The following is a 12190-nucleotide window of genomic DNA, read 5'->3' on the forward strand; positions in this document are numbered from 1 at the left end:
GCTTAGTGGAATAACCTTTGAACTACATCAGCTCTGGGAGGCTTGTCTCTGAAGTCTAAAGAATAAAGCAGCATAATTAAAGGTTTGAGAAACAACTTTTACACCACAGTCCAGAGAGATGGGGTTTAATTTTAGCTAGGAGAACAGAGTGAGGTGAGACTGAAATGGTGAGTCACACTGAACCTGCTAAAGATACAGCCAGAGAGACTATGCTTCAATTACAGTCAAAATGATTCAGGTTGGTCACTACAAAGACCAGTTAACTCTGAAACACTTGGGTGGCATCACAAAGCATTGGGTAGCCAAGTCAGGAAGCCTCTTTTTCTGGTGAGTTTTCTTGGAGGGTTAAGAGCTGTTCTATTTAAGGGAAGAGGATGGACTAATTTGTCTTCCGGTTTCCCCTGGGATATTATGGTTATGATACCTTAGTGCATGTGATATTAGATGGGGGATGAAGAGCAGCAACAGATAAACTGCCGAGGATAAACAATTTTGTTTTCCCCGAGCCTTACTGATAATTTTTATTTTTCAGTGTGAGGAGAGAGAGTTTTCTATCAGGAACACTTTCTCCAAATCTTTAAAACCGAATGGAGACATCTTCCTGCTGGGAAGAACAGGAATTTCAGTGGTTCCCTTCCTCCCTGCAGTTGGAGGCAGTTCAGCTGCTAGCCTGGCTGGAGACTGGATCCACATCCCCTGGCGGTCCCCTCCCCCAGGGCGGGGTGGGGAGACCAGCAGGGAGGAGAGGGCCTGAGGCAGACCAGGGAGGAGAGTGACAAGCTCCCGGTGGCAGGCAGGTCTTCGCCTTGTCACAGAGCCTCCTGGGCTCAGGTCTGGGGTGGCCGCGGGAGAGTCAGTTCCAAGCTGTGTGGCTGTTGACATTTCCGGCTGCCGGTGCCCAGCCAATCAGTGAGAGGCCCAGCGAGCTTGGGTGATGACACATGAAATATGATAATTTTCTGCTAAAGAGCCCTGGAAGCTGGGAGAGAAGGGAGTGTGTGTGTGTGTGTGTCTGGGAGAGGGCAGTGCAGGCAGTGGCTGTGACGAGGTGAGAGGGTGACAGTGCATTGGTTTTAGTGGTTTGCCCAGGGAGGGTGGGCTCTGAGACCAGGGCTAGAGGGACTGCCCAGGAGTGGCTGTGGGGACATCGGGGTGGCTTTTCAGGTAAGCTACTAGTGTTTTGCTGCTGGGCGGGAACCAGGGGACCAACAGCCAGTGCTATTCTGAAGCCCTGGGGTTCTTGGGGTAAAAAAGAAACTGTAAAAGGCATTTTCCTTCCTTCCAAACATACATGAGGTGGGGAGTTTTGGTTTCTTCTCAGTGCTGCTTCTTTAAAAGCCAAAACAAAACTGGACTAATAAACACCAGCTGGGTGGCTAAAGTATTTAATTAAAAAAAAAGAAAAAATTAGGGCAGGGTGGGGGTTGTTTATCCTCAATCCCCAGCCCCCATTTTTCTACCTTAATTCTTAATCTAGCCCTGGTGGGGGGTGGGGGGGGGGAGAAGAAACAAAACTCAACAACCAAACAAAACCCTGTTAACAAAATCTTGAAGAAGAAGGACCTAAGTCTGGATGTTAGAGATGGTGAAGGTTCAGGTGGTAGTTTTGATTCCAGATTCTGGTTGGAAAAAAAAAAGTGTGTTGGAACAAGATCTGGTTCTAGATTATAAGTAGTGCTAGAGGATTCTTTAATTTGAGGACATGGCAATGCCCTGTGGTTAATTTTGAGCTGGCAGGGCCCCCCACTTCCTTCAGCTGCCCTGCCAGACTTCCTAGTCCTTTATCAGCAGGTAGGGGCTTCTGAGGGGCGACACTCATGCTGACAAGTGTCCCTGGCATTGTCTGACCCCATGAACATGTGTGTTCCGAAGTGAAGGATGGTAGTGTTTACATAACATGCTGATTAGTCACTGAGGAACTCGTCACTGCAATAAATATGTGCCTAGTTTTATGGCTTGCCTTTGCTAGTTCTCTGTGTGTGTGTGTGTGTGTGTATATATATATATATATATATATATATATATATATATATATATATATATATGTTTGTATGTTTGTAAAAAGGCACCGATGAATGAGATCATTATCTCTGCGTGCAAGCCTGCCCTGTGGCTTTAGGCATGGGACTGGCTTCCTGCTCTTGGAGTGACAGCTATTCAGAAGTGATAATTGGTGTACTGTATCTTTAAAAGGTTAAAACCCCTTTCAAAAAAGGTCTGAACTCATAGTGGAAAAGACAGGGTAGGCAGGGGTTGGCTCTGGATTCAGAAAACAGCTGCTGATTAGATGCCGTGTCTCCGGGCTGCGTTTATTCCGTGTTTTTCAGCAGCAGGAATTCAAGAGGGATGCTGCTGTTTGGGTTTCTGATCGTGATTTATATTTATTCAGAGGAATAACAGAGGGTGGATCTGTTCCCGGCGCGAGCATGCTCACAACCAGCCGACTCTCCCATTATCCAACTGCCTAGTTTGGTGCTTCAATGTACATGTATATTTCGTGTGCATATGTGTGTATACAAACACGCATGCATGCCTGGATGGACATATGTGTGCACAGCTTATTTTTTAAGGACAGTTCTTTCAATAAGGTCTTTACCCCTTACTTGAAACAGGTGTTCAGGAAAAAAATGCACAAAATCCTGACTGACCGGAATAATTCATGAAGAAGGGGCTGGATCCGTGGGTCAGAGAACACAGGACCAGCGTGCCATCCCAAGGCCCGAAGGTAGGGGACTCTGGATTTCTATTCGGCTGATGGTTGCCTCGCATTTTATTTATTGTTTTTTGCCGGCGGCCGCCATGGGCAAGTGAAATAGCGAGCTGCGATTCCATGTTGTCGTGGTCCTTCTTGGGCGAGGTGTCCGCGGGCAGAGGCGCGGGGAACGACCGGGTGGGCGGCCGCGGGGCGTGCGTTGCCCTCGGTGGGCTGAGCGGGCTGCCCGGCCGGGTGCCGGGGGAGCGGCTGGAGCCTCAAGTGACCCCCGCGCGTCAATCACGGCGGCGGCAGCGGCGGCAGTAACCCTGTGCGCGCCGCGCGCTCCCAGCTCCTGGCGGCCCCGCTGCACCCGCGCACTGGTGGCTGACTCTGCTCTGAACCTCAGCGGTCAGGCGGATGCCTAGTCCGCCGCAGAACCTGCAGTTTCTTCAGCTGCCCTGGCTGCGGCTCCAGGATTGTTCAGCACCGCCCCCCCCACCCCCCCCCCACCGACCCCCGCGAGCCCTCTGTTGCCGAAAATGAAATCCGATCGGAGGATGCTAGGTGCCCAGGCAGATGGGAGATCTTCTCCAGGTCCCTGAAATCCTAGCGCCCCTCTGCAAATGTTCCAAAAGCAAAATCACAACCTCGCGCCCACCCCGAGAAAAGCAAAGCAAACCCAAACTCTTCCTCTGTTGGGGAGTCTTGCCTTACCGCTAGCAAAGCAAGTACCCCCTCTCCCAATAGTGTCCCACATTTTACCATCCTTCAAAATTAGAAACACCGCGGGTGCTGAGTGGCTCCCGCTGAGACGGTAGGAGCTGCTGGAGGACTCTTTTCCTGAGTGTGTCAGACAATCTGAACTCGCCGGGACTTGGAAGGAAGTCGTGGCAAGGCGCTGGGGGCCAGGCTTAGGTTTGGTTGATCGCAACTTCTTTGGTTCATGTTGCAGGTTCGCAGGTCTGGATGACTTCTTTGGGGGTCGAGGATGCAGGCAGGAGGGTCTTCGGGGTCTGGTTGCTGGGTGAGCGGCCCCTGGGCCCTCTTTCTGCTATGCACCTCAAGTTTCGGGCCACCATTGGAATTGCAACCTCAGCAGTCGGCTGCTCGCCACCCCCTAGCCGTGTCTGGTGCTTCGGTTGTGGTTATGTTAAAACTTGCTTGCTTTCGGGCTGTTGGGGAAGGGGAAGAGGGGCGCCTGAGGTGTGCGCTGAACTGATCTCCATCCGAGCAGTTCTCTAGCCCTTGTTTGCATGATTATGTAATTTCAACTAATGATCAGACCGTGCACCCCAGCAGCTCCCACCATCTCCTGGTCCTCCCCCAGACTGAAGAAGCTGGGTCCTATGTTTAAGATGCTTTTATGTAACTGTGTGTATTAGGGGGCAGGGAGAGTGTGGGAAAGAGAGAGAACTATTTGAGCAATTTATGTGAGGAACGGGAGTGGGGTGGGAGGCAAAAATCACGTGTCCATTGGGATGAGCTTGGAATTGGCTTTGGGTTGGTGTTGATCTAAAGATCCTCCCACATCCCTTTTGGCCAGTCATTGCTTGTCTGGACTTTCATGTGGTCATTTCACCCCTGCTTGAACCAGGGAGAAGGTTGACCGTCATCCCTGCAAGAACCCTGGGTGACTAGCTTTATGCACAACCGGAATCCCGAATCCAGGGTGACCACCAGGTTCATTTGTTTTAGGTCCCAGCTGTTCCTCATGCTTCCTGCTAAGGGAAAGAGTTTCTGCCACTCTTAGAGTTTCAGTTTTGCTCTGGGGTTGGGCCACAGTGTGTGGCGGAATAGCAGAACCCAGATGCTGGCTGAGCTGCTTGACATATGCTCTTTAAAGTTCTGATAACTTGCAGACACTGGAGGCCCTGTACATTCTTGCATTAAATACTGTGGGATTATTACTACGTTTTGCAAGGTAGGAGAACACCTGTCCCACAGAGATATCTGCAGGCAAAGGGGGGAAGGTGGGTATGACACTTAGCGCTCTCTCCTTCCATCTGTTTAGCTAAAGCACTCACAGGACACAGAACTGTTGCAAGTTTTTATCACACCCCTTAGTGCCTCAGCCTCGGGCTCCTGGGCAGACATTAATTTCACGGTAAGTCTGGTCCCTTCAGGGGCTTCCCAGGTGGCACAGTTGGTAAAGAATCCACCTGCCAATGCAGGAGACTCGGGTTTGATCCTTGAGTTGGGAAGATGCCTTTGGAGGAGGAAGGAAATGGCAACCCACTCCAGTATTCTTGCCTGGGAAATTCTATGTACAGAGGAGCCTGGCAGGCTACAGCCCATGGGGTCGCAAAGGGTCGGACATGACTGAGCGTGTGCACACACACACGCACACACGGACTGGCCTCTTCAGCCTCAGATGGTTTTACTGTCCTCAACACCCTGCTGTATCTGCTCTAAGGGCCCATGACAAAGGGTGTGCATTTGGCAGTGGATGATGTGCCCCACGGGCGCTGTTATTGAACTGTCTCCACCCACTGTCTCAGTGGCAGCCACCCTCCTTAGAGTGGAGAAGCATGTGCTGCCTTTGGGTTCTTGCCAAGTGAACCATTGAGGCACTCAATGTGTGAAAAATACCGGCAAGCAGAAATCCTGGCAGATTCCAGGCCCCGACTTGATGGAAGATAATGTTAAGAAAGCTGTGTGACAACTGGATAGCTTTTAACTTGTCTCTAACTTGCTCTGTGAGTTCCCTGATGCCTTTCAGGTCCTTTTCTGCTCTCCAAGCTGCCCATCAAGGAAGCTCAGACATGTTGTTCTTCATTCTCTTTCTGATGAAATCAAAGCATATTTATAAATCAGCAGATACACTGGGCAAGCAGGGCAGGAAATACTGGTTATATGAATAGACAGCACTGGTCTTTCAGACCAGACTTAGACAAAGCCCTTGACCAAAGTCATTCTTCATTCTGTAAAGTGGATGTCACCATCATAGCTTTACCAAGTGCACTGAAATATCTTGAGAAGAAAATGAGTTGGGCTAAAAAGAAACATGTCTCCTATAGTTGCTGGGTGTTAGGATGATACCATGACCATCTGGAATGCACATTGACAGAGTGTCACTTATCCAGTTGGGACCTAAGTGATAAAGCAAGAGAGATATTGTAAGTCATGAGCTCAGGTCAGGTGTTATAGCCATTGGAAAATTTCATTGCAGAAAATTTCATACCCTCTTGCAGGATTCATTTACACAAAGTTCTAAGAGGCTCTGTGATTAGTTTGCAAATACACCCAGCAAATTGGACAAGATTGATAAAGTAGTATATAAGGTTTCCTATATAGCTCTTTTGTAAAATATCACTAAGAAGTGTTAGTAATGTAAGACAGAAATACTAAACAAGTTTAAAATAAAATTTAAAAGGCACGGGAATTCAAAGCATAGAATTTAATATAAGTATTTAATGGGAGCAATTCAGTGAAATTTTATGCATTTTGATGGGTCTTCAGAACTCTGTTTTGTAGCTTAAAAACTGATGCTTACAGTGACTTTTATGCACCAAGAGGAATTTAAATGACTTTTTGTGTGCCCAGTTTCAAAAAGCATAAGAATTTGAAGTATACCCCAAATGACTTTTTTCAACATGATGCTAAAAGAAAAAACTTCATTTATGCAGGACAACAGAATACCTGAGTTTTCTGGACAGCCAAAGACTTACTGATCAAAATTATGTTATAACTATAAGCACCCCCCCCCCCACTGAAATTAATTGAGAACTGTATGATATTTTGCTGAAATTTGGCAGGGAACTATTATGCTAGAATTAGTAGTGCTTATGTTCTCACATATGAAGTTGTAGAAAATTCTAAGAAGAAGGCATGGGAGCCTCAGCCTGTCTTGTTGTGATCAGAGACACACTTAGAACCTTCTAACTTGGCAACTTTAATGCTAAATAATTGGAAGAGACTGGATAATGGAAAAGATGACGTAGGCGAGGTGTGTGTTTCTTAGGTCAGTGTAGGGAGTGTGGACTCCCCCCACCAGTGTGCTGTTAAAAAAGTTTAAGGTGGCATGACAACACCGTCATGTTAAACTGTGGTGTTGGCTCAATGCAGACATGGTGCTCAAAACTGGAAGGATGTGTGAGTTACACAAGCAGTGCTGAGCTTTGTCCAACCCTCTGCCAATTTGCTTAGTTACAACGTGTTCCAAGACAAAGGCAACAGGAAAAACAAAAGTAGAAGAAAATGAATGCTGACACGAGTACTGTTTTTAAAGTTTAATGCATATGTTGAAAATGTGAAGACCCTAATTAAAAGGACCAGAAGAGTCTCGCTCAGTTTCTAGATACACAGAAATTCATCATTTTGGTAAATTGTTTGAAAAAAGTTTTGAACTTGTTAAAAGAAACTGTCAGTAGCAGGCCTTTGAATATGATCAGAAATGTTCAGAACTATCCAAAGTTTCTATGTATATAAGCAAAAGGATACTGATGTAGAAAGATGGATAAAAGACTATTCTCTGAAATTCCAAGGGGCTTGAAAGGCAGAGGAGGTAGGAGATGATTGTGGTTGCTGGTGGTGGGGTAACTGAATCACTGTCTCCAAGGGGCTGCCCCTTTGGGAGGATAACATTTGGGAATTGGGCTTGGGCTATTGATCTGGTCTGTCCATGAAAAACATGCATGCATGAGTGATGTGATTCCTCTATTTTTTACTTTTACAAAATACCAGGTGTGGCTGGCCACCATCTGAAAAAAAAGAAGGGTGGAGCTTTACATCTAGATGTTCAGTAGAGGTGAACTGAGACTACATCTTAGATTCAAGTAGCGAAGCTAGGGAAAAGCCTACAGAAGCCAATCTCAAGAATCTTGGAGCTCTCTGGATGTCCATGGGTCCTTGAATTGGAGGTCACGGCCAACATTAAAAAAAAAAAAAGAGTACTATACATGACTGGGATCCAAAGAAAAACTGGTAAACAAATGGTAGAGATGGAAAAAAAGAAAAACAGTGTTATTAATACATGGGATGCTCTACTGAGCCTCTGTTACCAAACTTGGTCTGTTCAGGACTTACAGGCTCAGTGTTAGATGCTGAAGCTGTCTTTAAATCAGAGGAGCCCTGATTAAAACGGACCAACAATTTTATTAGAAGAAGAATTCTGAAAACCTCCTCAATCAAGATTCTATGCAGTGGACTCTTGACATTCTTGATGGATGCAGCTCAGACCCTTTTCAAATTCCCAAATTTGCAAATGCAGAAACATTTGCATAGGCTCTTGACTTCCTTCTGAATCAGGTTTCTGTCCAGAGAGGAGAGGTTCCCATAATTATTCACAGCCCTCCAATGATTTGCCTTTTCAGCTTGCACTCAAGGAAGTAATTTCACATCCAGAGAGTTTCTGTTTCCCTGGTGGTGTGTTGGGAAGGGGAGCTTTGACAAGACTCTCTCTCTGACTCTTGTGCTATGTAGTTTTGCTACACAGTTCACATTTGTGCTTTAGAAAAAAGAGAGTTGCCATGTGGTGTGACTCTTAGGAGTGGTTCACAAATAACTGAAAATAGCGAATGGTGAGTCTACAGATGCCAAGCAGCTGTTGAAGCTGCTAAAAAATCACACATGTCTGCAACCTCCCAAACATACTCTTTGGCCCTCGATATAGATTTAATACACTCTTAGAAACTTCCCCTGATTGTCAGTGTATTTCAGGAGGAGAACTGGGGCATCACACAGCTGAAGCGTGTGGTGAAAGACAAAATGAGAGCATCACCATTTGAAATCTAAGCAAGAGAGACAGAATGTAGTCATTTGCACCATGCCCTCATTTGAAAGATTTCAAAATTTGAGAAGATTCCAGGAGATTAAAAAAAAAGAAAAACAAAACTCACTATGCTTATGATTATATTAAGTAAAAGAGCCAGAGCAGGATGTACTCTGGAGGTTGGACTTTGCTGCTTCTCATTGAAGGGATTCTTACAAGAATGTTTGTGGAGTGATTTGGGGAGAAGCTCATAGAATTTTCAGTGGGTTTAAGAGTTCCACCAATTACAATTACAATTGAGGAGATCGTTTTTGCCAAGCCCCTAGAAGAGTTATGGCAGGAACCATAGAGATATGATATGAGAGTTTCTTATTAAATTTTTCCTAATGAATTCCTTTTAAATGATTTTAATGAAATAACCACTGAATACAAAAGAACACTTGTATACTATATATAAAGGTATAAAGAATAATCATTCTTTATATTATATTAGGACCAACACTCATGTCCTTGCCAGTCAATTTAAGAAAAAAAAGACAGTTACTTTTACATTGGAAGAGTGGTACCTTTCTCCATCCCATCCTACTTCTCCCTTTTTAGGGATAGTCATTTTCTGGACATGTTTGTATCCTTTCCCCATGCTTTTCTTTATTGTCTCACCCTTTATATTTGCATCTCTAGACCAGATATTTAGTCGTATTTGTTTTTAAACATTACATCAGTGGAATCATACTGCTTATATACTTGTGTTTCTGGTTAGCCCATGCATACCAGAGGCTGCACTGGGTGGCAAATAACAGAAATACTGAAATATTTCCATGTTAGTTGGTGGTGAATTGCTGCTTACCTGAGGACTCCCATGAGACTTCAAGACCCTTCACCTTCCTAAAGGGATTACATATGGCACAGCAGTGGGTGTTGGTCATCTCTAATACTATGTTTGGAGTCCCTCCTGACTATCAATCCCTGTGCCAACTAGCTGTTAAATATTTCACTCCTAGATTTGTCCATATTGTTTTTTTTTTGTTTGTTTGTTTGTTTTTCCATTTATTTTTATTCGTTGGAGGCTAATTACTTTACAATATTGTAGTGGTTTTTGCCATACATTGAATGAATCAACCATGGATTTACATGTGTTCCCCATCCCGATCCCCCCTCCCGCCTCCCTCTCCATCCCATCCCTCTGGGTCTTCCCAGTGCACCAGCCCTGAGCACCCGTCTCATGCATCCAACCTGGGCTGGTGATATGTTTCACCCTTGATAGTATACTTATTTCAATGATGTCCTCTCTGAACATCCCACCCTCGCCTTCTCCCACAGAGTCTAAAAGTTGGGTGTAACTCGTTTGTTCATTTTGCTGAACTATAATTCCATGGAATGAATATAGTATGGTTTATGTTTCTATTCTGTTATCAGTGAACACAAATTATTATTATTTCCAGTTTTTTGCTGCTGTAAATGGTACTGCTGTGAACTTCCCCCGGAGAGCATATATATAAGTTGACTTAGGGAATATACACAGGAGTAGAATTACTAGTCTCAATTATGGACATCTTCAAAGCTTCCAGAATAATTGAAAATTAATTTCCATCATGTTATGTGAATCTCACCTTGATAAAAAAGTTATCAGTTTCTCAGCTTGTGAGTCATTTTAAAATATGTTTTTTTCTAGTATCTAGTTTTCTTAGTTGTTTTCAGTAAAGCTGCCTATATACTGGACCCACCATAGCACTGAAAATGAAAGTCTACAGAGTTTTCTCAGATACCACAGTAAACCTTAACTCTTGTTAATTATGAAAGACAATGCTGACTCTTTTTACAGGATGTATATATTTACACATGTAGACCCCCTGAAGAAGAGAATGGTAACCCATTCCAGTATTCTTGCCTGGAGAATCCCATGGACAGAGGATTCTGGTGGGCTACAGTCCATGGGTTCACAGAGTCAGACATGACTAAGCGACTAATACTTTATTGCAATGATTTATTCAGTTTATTCCATGATTCATTCCATAGATAGGATGGTGTGTGCTTAGCAGTGTAACTTAGACAGGTTTCTTCCAGGTTTTATTATTTTTTTTCTAAGGTAGAAGATGAGTTGGTGCTAGTGGACTGAGTGTGAATATTCTAAACCTGCCAGTAAGAGCCTGGCAAAGTAGAAATGAGTGATATTGAAGAGATGACAGATTAGTCCTGTAAATGCAGAAGCACATCAGCCACTAGGGACTTCGTTCTTCTTTCTTGGTCACCTGGGGGAGCTGGTGGGTTTTTGGTTGCTTTCCAGTTTTTGGTTGCTTGGCAATCCTGTTTTGATAGAACAGTTCCCCGAGATCCAGTTCTGTTCCAAACCTAGAACAGAGTGAATTAGGGTTAGAGACTGTCTCTTCCTTCTTTCATTTACTAAGAACTAGGTGCCTAGAGTCTCTCACCTCTTCTCCTCTGGATGCCTGTTTGTGTGTGTGTGTTTTCCCCATGTGCTGGGCTGGAGTTCTACCTTCATGCCACCCTTATTTCTTTATTCTTAGCTTGTTATTGAATGATAGGTTTCACCACCTGGAGACCAACACTCTTTGGGGAAAAATAAAAATGCTGTCATCTTATTCTCTAAGACTGGCTCGCTCCATTTCCAGCAAAAGGCTCAGATGGCAGCTGGCATCCCCTGCCCCTCCCACTGCCCGTGTGGCTGGTTGTGCTTCGCTGAACTCAACTTTCAGGCCTTTTGGCTTTCATAGCTCTCTATTGCTGTGAGGGGTTCGTCCAAGAGAGTCCTGACGGATGATTGCAATGTGATTCACCCTAGGCAGGTGGGCCCTGCTTCTCACTTCCTGGAGTGACTTCTGAGCAAAGGGCTTTCAGGTCATCACTGTCCCCTTCCCTTCCTGGGAGGTTGCTAGTCTCGGGGCACAGCAGATGGGCGTTCCGGCTGCCTCGAGCCTCCTGCGGGCCCCGGGGAGGGACCCGTGCCAGGCTCGTGTTCTGTTCCCATGCCCGCTGCCTGCCTGCGCTGTCGATGTCTTGGGTCCTTTCTCGTCCAGCCTGGGGAAGGGTCACCCTGATGTGGTCCTGTCTTACTTAGGGAGCCAGGTGAGAACGGGGTGCGGGCAGCTTTCCTCCTCTGCCTCCATCCTTTTCAGGGTTTTGGATGCTAAGAGCTCATCTTGTTGCCACTTCAGAGCAGTATGACCCTCTGCCTTGCTGCATCCCCTCAGCCCTGCCCCCAACCCTGAATGTTCTGGAGAGAACAATTCAAGGGTGAGTGAACATTTTTTCTTGGACAGAGACAAATGATCTCCCTCCCTCCCCAGGCCAAGTGAATCTTGGAAAGGCGCTTCCTCTTTTTCATCTCATATATGCATAGTTTCTACCTGGGAGGCCAGAGTCACAGAGGAGCCCAAGGAGAGCCTCGTGGGCTTGCCAGCCTTCTCTGTGGGTCACTGGCCAGTTTTGCTGAACATCTGCCCCTCTGAGGTCAGCTGCGAATCAGTCTGCCTGGGTGTCTGCTCACTTCTAATTTGTAATGGCAGCCCTGGGGATGCTCAGAACTCAGCAGCCTGAGGCTCAGCTTGGAAAGGGCTCTAGAGAGTAGGCTTTCAGGAGAGAGAGGAAGGAAGGAGAGGAGGAAGGATGGAAGGAAGGAAGGGTGGGGAGAAAGAGAGAGGCAAGGGGAAGGGGAGGGAAGAAGGAAGGAAGGGAGGGGGAGGAAGGAGGGAAGACAGGAAGGAAAGTGGGAAAGAAAGAAAAGAAAAGAAAGAAGTGAAGGAAGCAGAACATATACGCTCTCACTC

General features: G+C 45.7%; 1 protein-coding gene across 6 annotated transcripts in view; it reads left to right on the plus strand.

Moving 5' to 3' along the window:
- Window positions 1-12190, plus strand: part of HIVEP3 (HIVEP zinc finger 3) — a 533699-nt gene that overhangs the window by 116268 nt on the left and 405241 nt on the right. For 4 of the 6 annotated variants that reach the window (XM_043877706.1, XM_043877708.1, XM_043877702.1 and 1 more), the window contains exon 2: window positions 2613-2725. The gene's annotated coding sequence lies outside the window, so the exon portion shown is untranslated. Of the gene's footprint in view, window positions 1-986; window positions 1165-2297; window positions 2726-12190 lie in introns of those variants that run through there. The other 2 variants (XM_043877705.1, XM_043877704.1) reach the window with 2 other exon arrangements.

Source organism: Cervus elaphus, chromosome 20 (assembly GCF_910594005.1).
Source record: "Cervus elaphus chromosome 20, mCerEla1.1, whole genome shotgun sequence".
NCBI lineage: Eukaryota > Metazoa > Chordata > Mammalia > Artiodactyla > Cervidae > Cervus > Cervus elaphus.